We start from the raw sequence: 22,854 nt of genomic DNA on the forward strand, positions 1-22,854 counted from the left end.
GGTAAGGTTGCATCAAGGTAAAGGCTTTCAAGCAAGCATACTACCATGCAAGTCCTATTATAATATGACTGTAGCAGTAAAGTAAAGCAATAGCAGTTCTACATTAGCCATGCGTAATAGGTGCTACGAGATTGGGTGGGGTGTGGCACCTTCAGTGTAGTCATCTCCAGTACTCCTCACTGGTACTCACGATCCTCGTTGGTCTGGTGCTCCTCCGAGTCTGCAAACGATCGCATTATAGTCGCGTTAGCGACGTCTATAGAATAGCACAAAGGAACAATGAAAATTCAAAAGAGCCAAATGCACTCAAACATGGGTTCATTGCGTAGAGCTTGATTTTAGATGAATTTTGGTCTTGGTTTCGTATTTTTCTGAGGTCATATGAATTAGTTATGAATTTCCAAAGTTTAAATCTATTTCTAAAAATAGAAAAAGGCTGAATTAATCCTAGGCTAACACGTGTCATGCTGTGGTTGGTCCACGTGGCTTGCTGACATCAACATCATGGTTCTGAGCTGATAGGTGGGGCCCAGCTGATGTCAGCATGATGTCAGCGTGATGTCATCAATGTCGTCCACACCGACAGGTGGGGCCAAAGGCTATTGGGTCACTGATAGGTGGGTTCGGTCAATGTCAACGTCGGTCAATGTCGAGTCAATGGTCAATGGTCAATGGTCAATAGTCAGGGTCACTGACATGTGGGGCCTAGCTGCTGACGTCAGTAGCTGATGTCAACATGATGTCAGCATGACGTCACCCTGGCTGCGTGGGCTGCCGACATGTGGGTCCCGTGTGACGTCAGCATGATGTCAGCGCCTGTCGTGTGGGTCCAAAATGTCCGTGTCACTGACATGTGGTGCCAGGTCAATGGTCAATGTTGACTAGTCAACGGTCAACACGGCCGGGTCTCAAACAGGCTTCGGGTTGGGCCGGTTTGGGTCGAGCCAGGCCGAACACATGGCGTGCTGTGGCGCAGCCACGTCATGGCCGTGGGCTCTTATTGGGCTCCGTCCATAGCGTGGCTCACACCGTGTGGCTAATGGTGGACCAACGCTCATGGTCCATGGACCTACGGCAGGGCGCACGGTGAACCAAGTCCACCATCTCTTCTCCTTGGCTCGGCTCACGTGCACCAAGCTCACGCAGGGGTGTCAGTGAGGGGGGGGTGTTTTCCCCTGTCTTTCTCCCGCGGCGGCGCTCCTACCAGTGGTGAGCTTCACTGGTGAGCCTCCGTGGCGAGGTTGGTGCCCAACTGGGGAGGGGAAAGGCTACCCTAGGCCACGGCGATCATGATCCTAGGGCCCTAGTGGTGGCCGAGGTCTTCCAAGTCGTTGGCCACGGTGGCTGGCGGCTCGGCGGTGCCCGTTGGTGGCAAGGTCGCGCACGCCGGCTCTCTAGTAACTAGGCTGGGCAGACGATGGCTCCGGTGGTTTCATGGGTGCACGACGAAGGCGTCTAGGGCTCAAGTAGGGCTTTGGACTCCTAGGTGGCCGTTAGGGGCTCTAGCGGCCATGGCGACACGATGTCGACGGTGATGTGCACGGGTGATCAAGGGGGCTCCCGCAGGGTGGTCACGGCATGGTCGTGGGGTGTGCATGGGTGCATGTGTTCCTAGTGGCCAGAGACAAGGCACTGCCCTACGCGCTCCAGGTGTGGGGCGCCATGGCCGACGGTGAGGTTCGGCGGCAGAGAGAGACCAGAAGGGGGAAAAGCTCACCATGGGTGGCGTGGAAGAGTGGGTGGTGATGCCGTGTCGATTCGAGGCCATGTAGCTCCAGTGGCCGTGCAGTGCCACGTTGCCCACGCCAGTGATGAAGGCGACGGCGTTGTCTTTGGCTTCGGCGATCTCCTTTTCCGCAGTGGCTTCGGTGCTTTCCTCCCCATTCCCTTCCCCTTCTCCCTCCTCTCTCTTGGTTCAGGTGCGCAGTGTATGGCCACCAAATGGCAGTAGGCGATGGACGATCGCTAGGGCTCTAGGGCTAGGGCTCTTATAGCCGGAGCTTCAGCCATGTCATGGACGAGCGGCTGGAGATGGCCAGGTGCATGTGAAGGGCCGTGATTGCGTCGCGGCTAGGGCTATGGGGTTGCGACGTGGTCGTGGGTGCGATGGAGAATCTGTTTTGCATGATCCTTGGTCAGCAAGGTGGGGGACAGGGAGGGGGCAAGGGCATGGCTTGGCCATGGCCATGGCAGGTGCGCGGCAATGGTCATGCATCTTGCGTGACCCTATCGGGCATCCGGTGCCTTGGTGGTATCCATCCAACGGCTTTGCAGGTGGTCATGAGGCACGGACGGCGGGAAAGGGTGCTGGGGCCTAGGATCTTTCCTATGGCTTCCGCGTTCTGCTTTTATCGGAAGCAGAGGAGGGGACCAAGGAAGAGGATGACGCTGGGGGTCCACTCATTAGCCAGCGCGGGGTGAACAATGGCGTGGTGCATGGCCGGCTGTGTGGGGTCACGGTGGCAGCGACAGCGGGTGGAGCGGACGGACGCGCAAGCATGGGTGACGCGCAACTAACACACGGGCCCAAGTGGCAGTGGCAGCTGGCGGGGCTGGGCGCGCAGTGTGGCTATGGTAGCCTAGGCCTACTTGCTGGGCCTGCATGTGCGCGCTGGGCTGGCTGGGCCGAGCGACTGGCTGCGAGGCCCACTTCTTCTTTTCCTTTCACTATTTTTCATTTCTCTTCCATTTGTTTGAATTCAAATTTGGTTTGATTTGATGGTTTATTACTTTTAAAGGAGTTGTTAGGCATTACATAAAACAAATGAAGATCCAACTCACAATTTGAGTTAACAATGTATGCAACTCTTTATTTTGTTAGAAATGAAATAATCATAATCAACAAATGACATGCCATGCTTATGTGTTGTCTTGGGTTGGGGTTATGCCTAATGTAGCCCTCAGGTTGGCTTTCAATACATGACACTCATCACTACATGGGAGTTTTTAAGAAAAAATTTTGTAGTTGGTATTTTTAGGTGTATAGATTTTTGGGTTGTTACACCTATGAAGGTCCAGGACCAAATATATGCTTAGCCATGCTTAGACCAGTAGAAGTCAGGTGATTTTCTATCACCTGCGAGATATAGGTGGATACCAAAGCACAGTTGGCTATATTTGCTATCGTGGAACAGAACCAAGGGGTAATGTAACTAGAGGCTGGGCAGAGTTTATGTGTAGGTTGACTCATGTGATTCCGTCTGTGTCAGTTAAGGACCGTACCATTGTTGGCACTTTTGTTGAGATTGAACGCATGCCTCTCAATTAGCTGGTCAGATAACTCATTCTGACCGCAAAGCCAAGTGGCTCAACTCAGGCCGGGCCCCATTCTGTAAAAGTGCTCAATCTAGATGGTAGTAAGGATGTGCGGGGAGCCAGACATGAGCCTAAGGGCAGGCCGAGGCTGAACATCCTAGCAGCTAGTTGTCCCTGATTGTGCGGCGCTGCTCAAACACATGAAATGTGGACCTGAGTTGTACCAAAGGTCACCTAAGGTGACCGTTGGTCTGATCTGCCAGGGTTTGTGTTAGGAATAAATTCCTAGCTGGTTGAAATTGATTCGAATCGCCGTCTCTCCCGGATAGTGAGAAACTTGGCTAGCCCCAACATCATAGTAACTATATTATGGCATGATGGTTATGATGAACATGGAATTACTACACCGGCTATGGTTACTGTTGTATGCTACTAAATGATATAACACATGTTTGGCAAAGGTTAGTTGCTAATCTAGAGATGAATAGCTATAATTAACTTGATGACCGAATTATAACTATATACTTGAATTGGTAAGTTTTTATGCAAAATGTTGTCAAGCTAGCTCCACTTATAAAGCCTTGCATAATCCTTGGAGTCATTTTATTTTTGGTTTATGACAGGTAAGTCTAGCTGAGTACCTTCTCATACTCAAGATTTTATTCTCATTGTTGCAGATGGTATAGTTTATCATGGCTATTGCAAGAACTGCTTCTGGCCCACCATGGACGAGGAGTAAGCCCTAGGTAGGCATCTCTTATTAATCCCATGCTTTTGTGGAAGTGTGATCATGAGCTGGCACTATATTTAAACAATGTTGCAGATGTTGGTTTCAAAATTTTAGTTTGCTTCCGCTACTATCTTACCTGAATGTGGTTTGTAATAACCTTAATTCATACTCTGATGGATGAACTATATTTGTGAACTTTATATAATGTGTGACATGTATATTGAATCATGTACGATCTTGGTTGTATGTTGATGGTTAATCGAGACCCTTTGTGGTACTCGACGGACTACCGGGTTTATATGGGCTCAAGTATGATAGTGCGACCACTTGCGGGATGCCATTGTACTTGTGCTCTTATAAATTGGTCGGTTCTACAATAACTGGTATTAGACCAAGATTTAACATTAATTGCCACATGTGTATATATATATATATATATATATATATATATATATATATATATACAGGTGTTTAAACCTAAAGTTTGAATCTAAAGTGTGCCAGTGATCACTTCCTTTATGCACAGCTAAGGATTTTAGGTGGCTAAATTAAGTACTAACATGGGGGTTTTTTACTTTTGTCGTCCATATAGCGTGCTATTGTATGGATGACATTCACTTGAGTGGTAATGTATGGATGAAATGCCTCTACGCCCAAGGTAAGATGCCACTCATCATCACAGTGGCATGATTGCAAGATGGGAGCGTGCAGTCTATGGGAAGAGTTAGCTTTGATACTAAAGTATATATATGTCTCATATATATACGGAGGTATTTAATTGTGGGCTAGCTTTGATACGACTGTATATGCATATTTATATGTATTTATGGGACATATTTACTTTCAGGTAGCTTTGATATGGAAGTATATATATATATGGGTATATATATATATATGGAAGTATTTAGCTTGCAACCTAGAGCCTAGATTTACATTCTGCATATATAATTGTGGGGTTGGGCTGAAATGAAATTCTTGTGTAGGTACACTAACAACGAAACGTGTAGCCCGACTAGCTACGTTATATATGAGAGAACGCATGTATGCAATCTGTGTATGTTGTTAGAAGTTTAATTTTCCAAAGTTTGTGATTCCTATCACTTTGTTTGAATCATATCAAAGTGATTCACCTGTTATATAGGTCCAACAATTCAATCTTTCAGATCTGTCCAGCAAGCAAGCATTTTTGATAGCAGACTTCTAACAAGCTATAATTCTTAAACCATTTGGCCTATGACTATAAAAATTTAACAAAAGGTAGATGAGTAAGTTATCTACAACTTTTTTATTAACAATTTCCACAAAAAAAGTCATTATCATCATGAAATTATCACCACAACAGAAACTATACACTGCAGCCGTCTAGTTGAATTATAAAGCAATAATTAACTAGTTGCTTATAACCAATTATTTCTAATCCCAACTAATAGCATCCACAGATTATATGCATCACAAACACCATAGAAAACATCATGGTTTAATCTAACTAATTTATTTATATTCATTTATTAATTTCCTCATATAATAAGGCTGATTTATAGGATAAATATTTTCAGTGCTCAATAAATTTAGAGAAAATTATAGTAGCTTACATATTACCCTAATAGTGTACTGTACAAATTTCATGCCATTTAGATAAGTATACCCACCTCTACAAAAATGACAAGTTACATATGCTTATTTTAGCAAAAATAGTTTAGCCTAGTGAAAAGTGTGAAGCAACAGATTTATTATTTTTCTTACTTTCCTCCTAGCATGAGAATACTGTGTAAAAATTCGCATGATCATATGTTAAGTATTTTTATCCCATTTATTTTCACTAGCCAAGGGATGGAAGGTACCAAAGGACAAGTCTGCCTTGAAAAACATTACTGAAGAAGGATGACAGCGAAGTCTCAAGGTCAATGAAAGTTGCAAGTATACACCGACTGGAAAAATAGTACACTACTGAGCAGGTTGAGCACAATTTGCCTTCATGGTGCAGTGGTGCAGTAAGTTGGGTTGACTTACATTGTCACAAAATTAGCCTGGTTGGACTACTTTTGACATTGAGGCTTCATTTCTAATGTCAATCAAAAACTCAAAATCAAAGTCTGAAATCTATTGTTTGACACTTTTCGAATTGTTTTCAACTCATAATGGCACAAATTGACTTGTAGAACACCTTGACTACTCACCATAGTTGATACGAGAGGACAAAAGCAAGGCACAAATAGATGCAAGGAGTCTTCTCTAGGGCATCTAAAGTATTAATGAACATCACATTGCCAATATGACCTGAGCTACAAACACAATCTTCTAATATGAGAGATGATAGGTGTCAATAGAGAAATCATAGATTCTATACCTCTCGGTAATCAGTTCATATCCTACAAACTACTGCTCCATTGTGCACAAAATTTGGTAGGCATTTAGATTCAAGGGTCCTTTGATGACTAACCAAAATTCAGCTCAAACGGACATCAGTTTGACTATCCAAACAAATCATCTACCAAAATTGCTTTGTTCTGAATTTTTTGAGACCGAACTATCAAAACATCTCTCAAATCTGATGCTTTACTCAACCAATCCTCAAACCAACTTAAGACATTGAAGTACCTTAAGCAAGGAATGAGATTGTCAAGTGTTGTGGAAACCCAACCATGTTTGAGCTTCTAATCATCGGCTTAAAGATAAACGGTTTAGTGCCATGAAATCTCAACAGATTTCCTGTTCTTTTTCTTTGCTTCAAGCGTTATGGAGTGTGTTCTATACTCTCTAATTCTCTTTATAACTGTGGTAGCTTTCTCGCTGAGGATGGAGGCTAGGGTTTTCCTCATATGCTTCCCAGGGAACAACTTCAACCGTTGATGTAGGCACCAACTCGATGATGCGCAAGCATTGGACTGGTGGGCTATTTTTTGTAGGGCATAATACATACTTCACATGGTGTGACAGTCTAGAAAGATAAGGGAACGTTTCTAATTATCCTTCTGTACTTCTGCCGATAGAGTCTTGAACAAATCCTTTGATAACACCATGTATATAATGATGCTGACCGAAACTAGGGACATGCTTTCTCTAGCTCTTTACTTAGCTGATATAGTACCTTGCACTACCCATGTGATTGTCCAAGATGGAATTGACTTAACGACATAGGGCTTGGGGAAGAAAGCAGTACTAGGTATCTCTGACTGGCTTTGCTGTTTCTTTGCTGAACATTGTTCTATGAGATCTGGCCTTCATAGTTACCAAAGAGTCATTACCTAGCTAGAGATTAACCTTCCTACTGGTAACTAATCGGTTACCTCTCAACACCCAAAAAGGTTCCAAATCTTCACTCTTGACAATAAGAATTGTGGTCGAAGCATAAATAGATGGTCGCCATTGAAGTTAGTAGAAAGGGGTCACATCGAAGAAGGGTGGTTAATCATCTTGCACATAAAGGTCAAGACTTGGACAAGAAGCTCATGAGCACCAGGTGACCTATTACAGCACTAATACCTTTAGTCATGTTTAACAATTATTTTATGTTGAGCGCTGCAGCATCTATCCAAAATGCATCCCAAACCATAGGTAGCAAGGATATGTGGTACAAGTAGTAATCTAGGTAAAGTCCTTAAAGGTAATTCAATTTAGACACATGCATGAATATGAATTGTAAAGTTCATAGCTACAAGGGGCCTTTGCTACACTTGCCTTCCTCAATGTTATCCTTTTGGTACTGCTGGTCTCCCTACTGATCCTCATTCACCTCGAATTGATCACCCTCTAAACGTGTTTCAATTCACCAATCAAGCATCCAATCCAATCATTACATGCATACAAATAGACTTCTATTAGAATAGTACACCAAACAGTAAAAACATAGATTGAAAAGCTTATAAAACTATTTTACAGTACTGCTACGAACACGTGAGCAAAAGAATCAGTCAAATCGAACTTAAAACGCAAAAGTTATGCATGAAATAAGGTTCCAATGGCATTTATGTAAATAAACCGAACTCAGATTTGAATTTAAACTAATAAAATCTGAATTTAATTGAATTATGGATGGCGTGCACTATTTCCTAAAACTAAAGGCACTAAAATAAATAAAAAAGGACTAAAAAGTAACTCTTTTGAACTGTACTAGACCGCGAGTTGATTCACTTAAAATCTAGGGGCTAAAATGGAAAAGAACTCGGTGGGTCACAGTTGACCACGTCGCCGGCTGACTGGGCGGCCACGTGGCTGCGTGTGAGTGGTGCGGTGCACCATGTGTGCATGGGCGCCTCGATTTTTTACTATTTGGCCCTTTTTCTGAAGAAAATTTACAGTTGGCCCCCTGGCAGAAGTAAACTCAACTTTGGAACCTAGGGGGTCGGCGCCAGGACTCATGGCGCCGAGGTAACACATCTTGGTGCCACATATCTTGGCACCGAGGTCCCTGACCGAGATCCTAGGTGGCATTGACGTGGCTAGTACCTCGGCGCCATAATACATGGCACCGAGGTCGGTGCCTAGACCTGTGGCGCCGACCTTGGTGCCAAGATCTATGGTGCCGAAGCATGGACGTCTATGGCAGGGTGATGGGACATGATGAGCATGGTGAGAGGTGGAGTGGCGTGGGTGGCAGCACCTCCTGTCCTATCCTATCGTAGTGTCATTCCTGCCCGCTTTGCGGGACCCACCGGGAGGGTTGCGTCGCGGTTCACAAGGCGGGCCAGGGCCAGGGGGCAGTTGTCAGTGTTGAGTACTGTTGCTACTCTCCTGGTGGGCCCATGCACCTTTCTGTGGGCCTTATCCGTTTTCCATGAAAGCAAGCGGGCAACAACACCCACCTAGTGCTGGTGGGTGCGCTGGCGCTGCACAATCCGAAGGTGCGTGTGCATGTGACTTGTGAGGCGAGGTAACAGTTGAATTATCTCACTCACTCAAAATAAAATTAATTCTCAAAGTTATCTCAAGTTCATTTTTTAAAATATGACCAAATTTATTGAAAAAAAATCATAATTTATGAAACCAATACATCATAAAGTATATTTTTATAATGTTTTCATTTTGTGTCACAAGCAATTGTGCTCTCTTCTGCAAATTCGATCAAACATAACAAAAAATGACTTAAGACAGCCCTAAAAATTGATTTATTAAGCGATGAAGGGAGTATATATCTTGTTTCTTCATGAATAAATTAATTTTTAAGTTTAACTACTACATACGTCTCTGAATAAATCCATTTCTATAGCTTTCTTAAGTTATATTTTTTTATATTTATGATTCCATATGAGCAAATTATGAAAATATATTTTACTGGTGTGTCTAATGGTATTGATTTGATATCATAAATCTTGATATTCTTTTCTATAAGCTCGGTCAAAGTTCAAACAACTCTAGGAGACCGAGGGAGTTGATTTATTGAAAATAGCACCAACATTATATATATATATATATCTAAATATATTTATTATGAAAATATATTGCATAATCAATCGAGTAAATAATTATGAGGTACAATAAATATTATTTTTTAAAATATTTTGACAACTTAAGATTGGTTGACTCTTTGAAATATAAGATGTGTACTTTTTTGGGGGGGGGGGAGGGGGGTAGAGGGAGTAGACTGATAACATGGAACGTAGTACATACCAACGTCCCCACTGGCTACAAGATGTCCTCCAACAATGTGTAGTACGAGTACCTTTTTGTTTGATATAGATATACTTCGCCAATGTTATAATAACCTATGACAGGATAGGACAGGAGGTGTCTGGTGGCCTTTATTAGGTCATGCATTATTGCTGCGTGCTGAGGGGATGGTGACAGGGTATGGAGACATCTGCTAGGGTGCTAAGAGGATGGTGCTAGGCAACAGCAATAGTACTCACCACTAACAACTGGCCCCTTAGCCCAGCCTAGCCCGCCTTGTGAACCGCGACATAACCCTCCTGGTGGGTCCCGCAAAGTGAGTAGGAATGACACTACAATAGGATAGGACAGGAGGTGCTACCACCCACACCACTCCACCTCTCACCATGCTCGTCATGTCCCATTGCCCTGCTGCAGACGTCCATGCTCGGTGCCACAGATCTTGGCGCCGAGGTCAACGCCACAAATCTTGGCGCCGATCTTGGCACCATGTATTATGGCGCCAAGGTACTGGCCACATCAATGCCACCTAGGATCTCGGTCAGGGACCTCGGCACCAAGATCTATGGCGCCGAGACATGTTACCTCGGTGCCAACCCCTAGGGTCCAAAGATGAGTTTACTTCTGCCAGGGGGCCAAATGTAAATTTTCTTCAGAAAAAGGGCCAAATGTAAAAATTTTGCTGTGGACCATGTCCATGGGTGCATGGTGAACTATTATGACCCCGAAGGGGTATGTCTTAATCATGACCATCCGAGTAGATCCAACAGCAAAGAATGAACGGGAGATTCCCCTACCACCTGCATAGTGCCCCGACGAGCCCGCCATGGCCGGTGGTGAGTCAAGCTCGTCGGTGAACACCAATACGGTGTTTCGAACCACCTAGATCAAATAGAACACACGAAAATGAAGTACAGGATCTCATGAACTCGCTAGGGTACTAAAACAGGGATGGGGAGCACATCAAGGTGATGGTCCCCACGGCGGCGCCATCGCCAGGTGCGACTAGAGCTCGCCGATACGGCACTCTAGGGCATCATTCAAAGAAATGGGGGCATGGGAAGATGGAGTAGCTCACCACGAGTCCAACAGAGGTGGTCGCAGGCATCTGGGAGAGCTTCGAGGGACCGGGTCGACTGGTAGTGGCAAACTAGAGAGAGAGAAAGGGTGCAGGTTGAGGGTGAATCCGAGTGATTCGTAACCAAAACCAAGAGATGAGGACCACCTATAGCTGCAGTGAGTCACAACGGATCTCCATGGTGTGTCGACAACATGTTGATTTGGCACTAGAATGGTGGATTGTGGGGCGGTAGTGAGAGCTGGAATGGTGAACGGGAAAAGGAGAGAGGAAGAGGCTTGGCTTGGGGTTTTGTAGGTGGGCGGGGCATGGTAGAAGGAAGGGAGCATGATGAGAGCGGATTTGGATGCCTTCCATGCTTGGCCCGATGGCCCGGCGGGTGTGGCTGCCTCCGATGCCAAGCACGCCATCACCGGCGAGGCAAGGAAGGAAAGGAGGGAGGCATGTCTGACAGGTAGGTCCCATGTGTAGTGAGGGGAAGAGAGCGGTGCTCAGGCATGGCTTGGACATGGTGAAGGCTAAAGCTAGGCTGCGGCGCTGAGCTGGGCCACTGTCTTGCATGTGCGTGCTGTGATAAGGCACGGAGCGGGCCGTGAGCAGGTCGGTGTGGAGCAGTCTACGAGCGTGAACAAGGGAAGCAAGGGTCACATGGGGCTAGGCCACCAGTAGGCCAGGCACGGGAAGGGGCTGGGCCGGCATAGGGTTGGGCTGGAAAAGAGGTAGAAGAGAGTTTTTCAAAAATAAACCCTTTTCCATTTCTAGTTTTCAAATCCAAGCCAAAATTCAAAGGAAATTTGAATTCCACCTCAAACAACCTAGCTCTACACTCAACCAAAAATAGTATGCTTCGGCAAGAATGCAACAAACATGTTTTTAAACCATATAGTTAATTTTAATTAACCAAAATTTATTATTTTGTCTAGGTTAAAATGCATAGAAAATCAATTAAATGCTCAAATTGAATTACTAATTTGTAGTTGAAATTTTTGGGTGTTACACTCTTGGATCCAGGTGCATCGGGTACGAAAGTACCTACTGAGAATCACTTAGAGTATGAGTATTCTGAGATATTTGAGTAGGTGTTGTCTTTGCTATTGACTGAAAAGATTTTATATCCAATACTTGTATCTCTCTAAATAAATGGTCGCTCATTATTCTGAGTGGTCTTGAATCTTGTAAAGTGTGCAACTCTATATCCATTAAACTATTGTTGAATAAAAAATCTTCATCCGAGTACTGTGCTATTTAGTGCATACAATCAAGCGATTGTCTGAGTATTGCATCAATCATCTAGGTACTTCATGATGTGGCCATGTAGATAATGGTCGTAGCGTGGCAGGTACCCAGAAGGAATGAATCCAAAGGATAATTCTAAACACATTGTGATGCGATGGAAATCCTAAAAAGGCATGCAACCATCGTATCAATCCATGCGGCGTCATTAAAATGGTAGGGAAACTGAATCACCGCACCCGTTGGTGTTATTATCAGGCCACACAGTAGTGGGAATACTGTATAAAAGGTAACCAACCCTGAGCGTCATCTTCCTTTGTTGCATTTCGCTTTCTGCTTAAGCCCCCGTGCCTGCTGTGAGCGTTACCCACCTCAAACCTTAGATCTATAAAAAATCTCTGCTTGATGGGTAAGGGCAAGAACTTGAGCACTGTCGCCAAGAAGACTGCCGACAAGAGGCCGCTAGAAGTGTCGGAGATGGCCGCCGCTGCCCAGATCTGGCTGGCACCGAGCATGAAGCTAAAGCACCTCCAGAAGCTCCGCAAGCAGGGATATTTGCCAGACCAGAAGCTTAGGGAATGGAAGGCGCCTGGAGAACACCTCATTCCAAACCTTGAACTGGGTGAGATTGTCCTCTTTGTGCCATTCATATAGCATGGGTTAGGGTTGACAGCTTGTCCTTTTTTGCATGGACTTCTGCACTACTATGGCATAACCCTAAACCATCTAAACCCAAATTATGTCTTGCATTTGTCCATCTTTGTCCATCTCTGTGAAACTTTCCTTAGCATCCCTCCATCCATCACTCTCTTTTGCTATTTTTTTAAACTAAAACTGCATCTAGACGCATCAAATCCAAGCATTTTGGGAGGTGTCGGTATTCAGTTCTGGGTAGGGAGGAAAAGGAATATCTCTACTACACTCTGGTTGATTATGTGAAGAATTGGAGAACCAAGTGGTTTTATGTGGGGAATATGTGTCCACCGCTAGAAGTTCACAGTAACTGCTGCGTCGGTGCCCAATGCCCGTTGGGAGAAGGAGCCCGTAAACAGCGATGGAGCTTGAAGGAATTCAGTCTATTCCTCAAGCTGCTCTCGGCCATGAAGGATCAAGGCCTGAATGGAGTGGGAGTAGTCAGCCAGCTTTATCAGGCATTCGAGTGCAGCCACTTTAGGAGAGGGTACACTATGGCTTCGAGTACATCGGGCCGAAGGATCCTGCCCGGGTGACAGCTGATGAATTGTCAGAGAATGAAGTCCTAGAGAGGATCTAGGGTGTACTCGATGTGGTATTAGTGATACCATACTAGTACCCTGAATATGACCATGAACATCCACCTGCTGTCGTAAGTACTCTGACCTTTGTGACTTTGTAGTGTCTTAATATTATGGGAACTAACTCCTGAAGACTAATTATTGTTGATGCAGCATTTGGGGTGCAATTTCAATGACTTGCCTACTCTGCCTCTGCGTGTCGGCTTTTGGGGGGTTAGTGGGAGTGGGGCAGCATCTGCCAGAGCAGACTGAGGGAGTGCCACCCCCACCATCCCTATGGACCAAGAAAACAAGAGCGAAATCTAAAGGGAACTCGGATGACTTCATAGTCCAGGCAAACCCAAGTACCAGGCAGGGAGACATTGGTGGGAAACGGTCGTTGGTGGCTGTTTACACCAAAATTTGGAAGAAGAATTGCAGGAACCCTGAAAGCTCCCAAGATCATGTCATCAAGGAATTGATTGCATAAAGATCGGTATCAACTGATTCGAATGCAGCACTAGAATTGACTCTCTTTAGATAGCGCCAGCAGATAACGATAAAAGCTACGATGGGCGCCAGGAAAAACATGTTGGACTCTACAAAAAGGGAAAGAATAGGGTCCAAGTTATCTTAAATTAGGAATGTCTTCTCTTAGGCCAAACATTGTAATGAGTCATGCTTAAATAGGATTTATGCGTAGGTTCTAGGTATAAATATTGGACCTTGGCTATTGTAAAGGACACAATCAATCAAATACAAGTCATTTACTTTTTTTTGGCTCCGGCCAACCCTTAGGAGTAGGAGTAGAGTAGATTCTAGCGAGTTCTTCAATGAGCAGGGCTGCATCGGTTCAGCCGACCTCCGGCTTGTCTGTAAGTACCGTCATGGCTTATACTTCTGTTTGTACAGCTATATTGATCCGGTCGACCTCCACTATGACTCTAGTATAAGCTAGTTATCGACTCTTATCTAGTTCAAGTACGGTTGCATCGATCCGGTCGACCTCCACTACTCGAACTAGATTAAGGTCAAGTTATTGGCTCTATCTAAGGGTGGCATCCTTTGGGTAGATTCATTAAGTTACCGATCTTGCTGATGTTTTCATTGTTATTAGTTTACAACAACATCAATTTGCCCGGTCAAGATCGAATTAGATCGGCCTTATATGCTTTTAGTCTATCGTTCATTTTACTACAACATGATGACTCTTACTCTGAGCGACGGATTATGCTTCATCGGTTTTTTACTTCGATCTTGATCATGAATAGTACGTAGTTAAGGCATGAATAATCTTGAAGAGGTTTGCTGGCTAGTTGAATCTAGTTTATAGTTCACCATTATGGCTGTAACAATCCGGTCGATCCCCACTAATGGCACTATAGATTGGAGGATGCTAGTTAGTAGATTTGTTCCTGGTTAGGTGTGACCTTAGCTATTTACTATGCCTGCATTGGCTAAATAGCCGATCACCTGTGCGTTAACGCCTATAGTGTGCGTCCATGATTCTGTTAATCAGTGAATAGATCTATGTACTTCAAGGGTTTGATTCATTATCTTTTTCATGGCTGCATCGATCCAGTTGAACCCCACTATTAGAGATAGTAGGTTGAGTCTAAGGAGTCCATAGGTTTGTTCATGTGAAATAGTCGATTGCTCACATGCTGTAGTCCCTTTCACCTGGATCGGCTATTTTAGCCGATTCATCCAAGCCTTCACATATAGCTTGTCTTTCGGAAAGCCTATCAAAGTACGGATGTTTTTGCGGATTCTTCGGTTTTAGTTTGTTACTATCATCATAGCTGCCATCGATCCGGTCAAACCTCACTATTGGTGGTAACAGATTAGATTTAGAGCATTTGTAGATCCATTCGTATCAAATAGTCAATTCGTTCGTATGCTATATCATTTTCTGATTAGATTTATTGGCTTAATGCTTTACACTAGTAATATCTGCCTAGCTAATGTTCTCATTTACATATACGTGTACTGTACCTGTTGACTTAAAATCAATCGCTACCTACGAGCTTCCGTAACAACCAATTTCTATGCGGATCGGCTATTCGGTTGCTTTTCCCATATGGCTGCTCCCTAAGCGGCACACTTGGAACTGTCTGGGCATAGACCGACATGTTTGACCTTAAATTACTGATAAACTTTCTCTCCTTATCAATTGCAGGGTCAAATTGACTGGCATGTCTCAAGAGGAGTATGCAGGATCGATCGTCCCTGCATTGAAGCCAGGTGGATCTCCAGCTCCATCGAGCAGACCCTTCCGACTTGCTCGTGTGCCCTAGCACAAGATGCATTTTCATGCCGACAAAGGCTGATGTTGCCATCGGGAGCGGGCAGTGCCCAAGAGGCCCCATCGAGCGTGCAGACTGAGACTAGGTAAAATACAATCTTGAAGTAACTCCGTGTAGTCTGACATTTATCGTATTCTTAGCCCAATCTTGAATAGTCATAGCTCGGGATACTACTAAGGAGGAGCTAGAGATGAAGGAAGTAGACACATCATTCTCTATCAGGCAGTAAGTATGCTTCCAATGTAAAATTATGTACTTAACTTTGTCATGGATATACTTGAATATGTTGCATTGTTCTTGATAGGATGCCACCACCAGGACCTTATAAGCACCCTGGATGCCAACTCAAGGTGACGAGGGCAGACCCGAACAAGATGTAGACGCTGTGAGTCAACAGGCTGACTCAATACTATCAGCGCTAATGTCCACCTTGAAGCTAGACTAGGACATCTGTTGGCATTTCTTAGCACAATCACCAAGTGAGGAGGTTTTAAGTCCATCACCGGTAACGGTGCCTGAAATGCCTGTTGGTATTTTCTTAACACCATTACTAAGATTGAGTTAATCTTAGCAACACCACCAAGAAACACCAACTACGATAGTCCTTAAAGATAATAGATAGTATCCGCAAAGCATATGAAGCTATCGTTGTAGTATTTCACCCTAGAAGTATTCAGGGTATCATTATTTATATTTTCCCAATGGAGGGCAAGGTATATATATTCTAGCATAGACATAAACATGATTACATACTTGCATAGTGGACCATAGTTCATAATAGGGGTAAAAATGGTATATCATGGATAGTGGACACACATCTAGGCTAACCTCAAGGATAAAAGGGAAACAAAGAATAAAAGAATATTTCTAAGTGGAGAAGGCATGTTCTAACATAGCCGTGCAAAGAACAATTGATAATTATATAATGAACATGGTTAGAGCTAGAACTAAATGTAGGATAGGTCAGGATGCCACCGAGTACTAGTCTACCAGCATCCTCATGTGATAATTTAGACTCCAACACCCCAGACGAGGTTGTTCTTCTTTGGCTCCGACCTCTTTTTGTTTTCTTTGTTTTTCTTGATGAGGCTGTCCACCAATTAGGGTTGAATTTCAACCTCCTTTATGCCTTGTGGGTTCAGCTCATATTTGATACAGATCATGGAGCATTGCTCCTGTTGGGGCCAAAAGTCAAACTTTTCCTCTTTGCCATTGATGTTGAAGCGGATTTCTCTAGCTCCAACATCAATCTAAGCTGCCACTGTGCTAAGGAATGGTCGCCCAAGGATGAGGTGCGATTCCTTTGTTGTTTCCATGTCCAACACCATGAAGTGAACTAGGACGAAGTAACCCTAAATTTTCATCAGGATATCTTTGGCGATTCCAGCTAGATAGTGGACTGTGGAGTCCACCAATTGGAGCATCATTGGCAGTTGGCGTGAGGTGTGTGAAGTTCAGCTTGTCGAAGGTGATCTTGGGCATAACGCTTATGCTTGCCCCAAGATCGCACTAAGCATGATCGAACTGCTGGGTGCCAATGGAACACGTGATTGTGGGGCACCTAGGGCCCTTATTCTTCTTAGGTAGATGGTTGAGTATAGCAGCGCTACACTCTTCCATTAGCTTTACGACCTCCATGGATGGCAATGGTCATTTGTTGTTGATGATGTCCTTGATGTACTTTGCATAAGAAGGTACATGTAAGACATCCGTTAAAGGGACACTGTATGGTCTAGATGGCGGACTAGAGGGGGGTGAATAGTCCTTTCTAAAACTTAATCATGCCGGCTAACCGAAACAAATGCGGAATTAAAATAATCGGTCTAGCCAAGACTACACCCCTCTATTGAAGTTCACAAGCACCTTATAAAGATCCTAATTAGGCAATAAAGGTGCCAAGGCTAGCTTGAGCTCACCTATCCAATTTTAGGAGCAAGGTCGCACAAACCTATGCCAATAGTATTTTAAGCAACAAGGGAGCTCCTACACATACTAGTAAGCAAAAGCACAAAGCCACCTAAGCTCACTAGCAATGCTCAATAACGAGGCAACCAATGCCAAATTAGAGAGCGCAAATACTTAGCTACACAAACTAAGCAATGTGACTAACAAGGTTATACAAACCAAATTAGCCACGCAAGGGAGCTACTTCTATGCCACACAAGCAAGAAGGTAACTAGTGAGCTACACAAGCTAACTAATTACAAGAGCAACTACACAAGCACAATGTATATGAAAGTAATTACAAGCTTGTGTAAGGGGATTGCAAACCAACGGGAAGAACAATGTTGACACGGTGATTTTTCTCCTGAGGTTCATGTGCTTGCCAACACGCTACATCCCCATTGTGTCGACCGCTCACTTGGTGGTTTCGGTGGCTAATTGGCATCACCCACCTAGCCCGCACGTCGGGCACCACAAGAACCTACACTGAGAGTGAGGGTAGCTCAATGACATGCTCAACAAGAGTTGCTCTTCACGGCTCCCACGGAACGAGCACAATGCCCCTCACAAAGCTCTTCTCTAGAGCACCGCACAAGCTTCTTACGAGCTTTGATGAAGACCACCACCAAGTTGTCTAGGAGGTGGCAACCTCTAAGAGTAACAAAGCACCACCAGCTTGCAACTCAATCACCTAGTGCCACTCGATGCAACCTCATGATGCAATCGCACTAGAATCACTCACTCACTCGATCGAATGAACACTATCAAGGTCAAGTGAGTTAGAGGGCTCCCAAGCACTACCACATAAGCCACTAAGGCTCTAGTGTGCTCAGCTCTACTAAGCTATTGGCCAAAGGCCAACCAACACTTCTATTTATAGCCCCATGGACTAAAATAGCCTGTTACCCCTTCACTAGGCATTTTCGGACCGACCTAGACGCGCCGGTCAGATCGACCGGACACACCCTGACAGCGTCCGGTCAACTGAATGGCTACCATGTCATCCCTGGCTTCAAATACTAAGTGTTTGATCTCAATGGTTAAGTTGTGACTAGACGCACCACAAGGATGACTAGACGCTGCTACGCCTAAGTCCGGTCATTTCTAGAGAGCTCCTTGAGCCTTTGTTTTGTGACCAGACATGTCTGATGCAGTACGACTAGATGTAGCCAGCGTCCAATCAGCTCAGTGCCTGCACGCCAACTCCAGCATCGCCGATGTCACCATACATCACATGCGACCGCACGTAGGACCTACGCATCCGATCACCTTTACTATGTAGCATCTGGTCACTTGACCGAAACTGCACCCAACTGCTGTCACAGATCGAGCGTGCTAGTCCTACTATGGCTAGCGTCTAGTCACTCATAGTGACCTCCTTTCACCTCTATTTCTTGACCGGGTTGATCTGTTTCAACTCCAACTCCTCCTTTGCAAATGTGCCAACACCACCAAGTGTATGTGGGTTAGCTTTTCGCAAACATTTTCCAAAGGATTAGCCACCCAACTTGCCATGCCACTCGATCCTAGCGACTGATGCAAAGTTAGATCACTCGAGTGGCACTAGATAACTGATATGCAAACAAGTTTTGCCCCTCTTGATAGTATGGCCATCTATCCTAAACCCGGTCATCAACTTCTCTACATGCCTATGACTAGTGAAATGAAATGCCCTAGATTATACCTTTGCCTTGCGCATTCCATTCCATCTCCTCTATTGTTGATGCAACACATGCACCAACCAATCACCAAATGATATGATCCACTTTATATCATCACGTGACCGTATTGGTTCATCAATCTTGACTTAACTTGCTTTTCACCGTTGCCTTCGTCCATCGGTGCCAAGTCTTGCTAAAGCTTCACCGCCACACGGTCCATCACTCCAAAGCCTCCAACTTGCCCTTCACACTTGCAACCTAGTCCATCAAGCTAAGTCATGTCTTGATCTTCTCCATCTTGATCACATGACTCAATGTCATGTCTCATGTGCAATTAGCTCCTTCATCATCACATGTGTGAGCTTTGCAACATCTCTGAGCCATTTCCACCTTCATGGCATATGTTGCTCACACACATGTACCTATGGACTAATCACCTATGTATCTCTCATAAACACAATTAGTCCACCTAGGTTGTCACTCAATTACCAAAACCACATAAGGACCTTTCAATCTCCCACTTTTTGGTAATTGATGACAACTCTACAAAGATATTGAAATTAATGTATTTTGGATTCATGTTGCTTGCCCAAGCAATTTTACCATGTGTAAATGATTTTGGACAAGTACCACAAACCTGAAATGGTAGTATTAGCTCCCCTACATATGTGCTAGTGTGTTTGGTTTGAAGCTCGCACATATGCATAGATTGGAATTGTGCGAGAGTAAAAACTTCCAAATGATGCTAAGGTGTATAGAATAAAGCTTTAAAGTGTGATACCAATCAGAGTTGCACTTTTAACACAATCCTTAGCACCATGATTAGCTAGATATCACTTGGAAATAAAAGCACATGAGATCAACATTAAAAGCAAGGTACTAGCATTAGTTGAAAGGCATACCAAGTGTCTAGCTATCATCCTATGCATGCTAGTTTTCATTTCATTAATCAAATTCTACAACTAGCATACACCACACAAGCATGCATATTGAATTTAAAATATTATGCAATGCAAGTAAGAACATGAATATGCATATATCGAATGCAACCTATCAAAGTTCATGAGCTTGCCCCCTACTTGTGTGCTTCTCTTGTCCAAGAATTTTGATCCTTCTCAATTCCTCAATGTTGCTCCCTCTTTTTCCATGTCTATGTCCAACCTCTACTTCTTTGTCTCAATCTCTCCTGAAGCTTTCATATCTTTGTACAATCTCTCCCCCTTTGTCATCAATTTCCATAAAAGGTGTGCTTCTCATTGATGCAAAGGTTTGTATTTGGGGTAGATGGCAATGGGGACGGGGATCCTGATCTTCCGTCAGGTAGAGGTAACTATCGTTGTGGCGGAGAATGACACACCGATCTAGCTTCAGATCAAAAGATCGAACCCTGCAATCTTAGCACCACAGCTCCTCTGGTTATCAACTAAGTCACAGACCAGGTTGACCTCGCCAAGAAGGCTAATCCCTGCCTACGCAATGAAGAACACAAGCAAGAACAAGAAAGAGCATAACCAAATTACAGATGAATGATTAATCTTGGAAAGTTGGGGTCTCACAAACTGATGAACGGTGAAACTGTTCTTGATAGAATAATCTAAGCAAGTTATGGCATTGTAGCTTTTCAGGTTGCTGATGACGAAGAAAATCTTGAACAAGTTATGGTGTTGTAGCTTTTCAAGTTGCTATACTTGTGAATTGAGCACCCACTGTACAATAATGCTCCTATAGGACATTGTGGCCTCATCACCAAGGACTTCGCCATCCTCCTCATCTATATCTTGGTCTTCTCCATCCTCAATGTCAGAGGTGCTGATGTAACCATCTTTTGTAGCAATGTATGCCCGCTGACTTGGGTAGTCCTTTTGCACATGGCCAATGCCATGATAGCGGTGGCACTAAATGCCCGAAGTGTGTCCCATCGATGCAACAGATGAGGACTCATGGTAGGCACCTACAAAGAATTTTTACCTAAATCTGAAGGTCGTGAGGGAGGTGCCTTAGGTGTAGCGGAAACTCCAGAGGCTGCTGGTCGCTTGCTCGCTGGTGGAGGTGCCCGAAAAGTGGTTGGCTTGGTCAGCCCCGAAGATGGTGCTAAGCATGGCGTGTATGTGGTGCTGACCTTGCTCTTGCCCTATTGTTCATGCCCCTGCAATTCCTTTTCTGCAAGCATAGCAAACTGAAACAACTAGTTGACAGTGTTAAATTCTTAATAATCAACAATGTCTTGAATCTCAAAGCTCAAACCTGAATAAAAACAACAAATGGCATCTTCGTTCCCCTCCACAACACTACAGCGCATCAATCCCTTTTGGAGCTCACCATAGTAATCCTATATAGATTTATCCCCTTGTTCTAAATGCATCAATTTCTTATGCAAGTCTCTATGATAAGAAGGAGGAACAAAACAATCACTGCATAGCTACATTAAGTTCTTCCCATGTACCCGGTAAAGCATCTTGTGCAGCTAGCCCATTCCACCAAATAATGGCAAAATCCTTAAACTCACTAGTAGCTTGTCGAACTCTATGATGCTCAGGCACAAGGTGGGCGCTAAACTTTTGTTCTACTATCATCTCCCAATCAAGATATCCCTCAGCATCATAATGACCCAAAAAACATGGTATTATGAACTTAATCTTAGCATAAGTGATGAGGACATGGCACCTTCAGATACGAACAATGATTATAAGGTGCGCTCGTTCCTACATTTGCATAGTGGCTTTGGTTATAATTCACTTGGTACCACATGTACATGTCACTATTTGATTGTAGGTTCAAATGTGTTTCATAATGGAAGTTCATCAAAGTTGAACTTTTGGTTCGTCGGCAGCTCGATAGTGCCTCATTGGGAAGGCCATAACTCATCCATCCGAAGTGCGATCGAGGTCAATGAGAACTTGATGGAAAGATTGTTTGATAAGCTTTCAAATAGATCTGGTCCCATCTCAATATTACGTTGGCAAGGCCTCAAAATCACCAATATATTCTAGTCGCTATTTCTGGCGGGAGCTACACTGTCGTCATGGGCTTGTTAGACATCCTTGGGACCCAGGCCCAAGTTGGAGCACGCCCTAAGAAGATGGAGAACACCTAAGAGATGGCCTTGGACGTCCTCCTCCTTGGCCACCACCTTAGGAGGCCAGCAAGGACAGTCCAAGCCAAGCCAGAGGCCTAGTCCAATCCGAGTTCGAGTCTGCCTCGGCCGTTCAGGACCAGTCTGCAATAAAATGGACGCTCAGGACGCATTCGAACTCCGTTTTCGATGATCCACATATGGATGGAAAGCTAATTTGATAAGGAAGCCAATTCAAATGGTTTCATGTCAAAACCTCTTCGGAATCAATGGGAATAGGCAAAACAAATCAGCGTCTAGAATCTATCAGTGTGCTGCGACACCTACTTTTGGTCCGTTGGACCGTGTATCGTGTTTGGTCCCATTAGGGGGCGCGTCTAGGGTAGGCGACGACCCTAAGACCATTATAATCATACGCCGCCGCCGTCATTAGGTTTTGAGGGTTTTGTTTTAGATCAATCTATCATTGAACAGTCACCGTTATCGGTTTGCAAGACCCCAACTTCGAGTGCTTAATCATTCATCTGCAATTGTCACTTCAATTGAGTTGCATTTTATCTTGTTCTTGCTTGTGTTCTTCGATTCGCAGCATGGATTAGCCTTCTTAGCGAGGTCAACCGGATTGTGACATGGTTGATAACCAGAGGAGACGTGGTGCTAAGGTTGCAGGGTTTGGGTCTTTGTGATCTGAAGCCGGATCGGTGTGTCGCTCTC

The sequence above is a fragment of the Miscanthus floridulus genome, chromosome 6, assembly GCF_019320115.1.
Source record: "Miscanthus floridulus cultivar M001 chromosome 6, ASM1932011v1, whole genome shotgun sequence".
Classification (NCBI taxonomy): Eukaryota; Viridiplantae; Streptophyta; class Magnoliopsida; order Poales; family Poaceae; genus Miscanthus; species Miscanthus floridulus.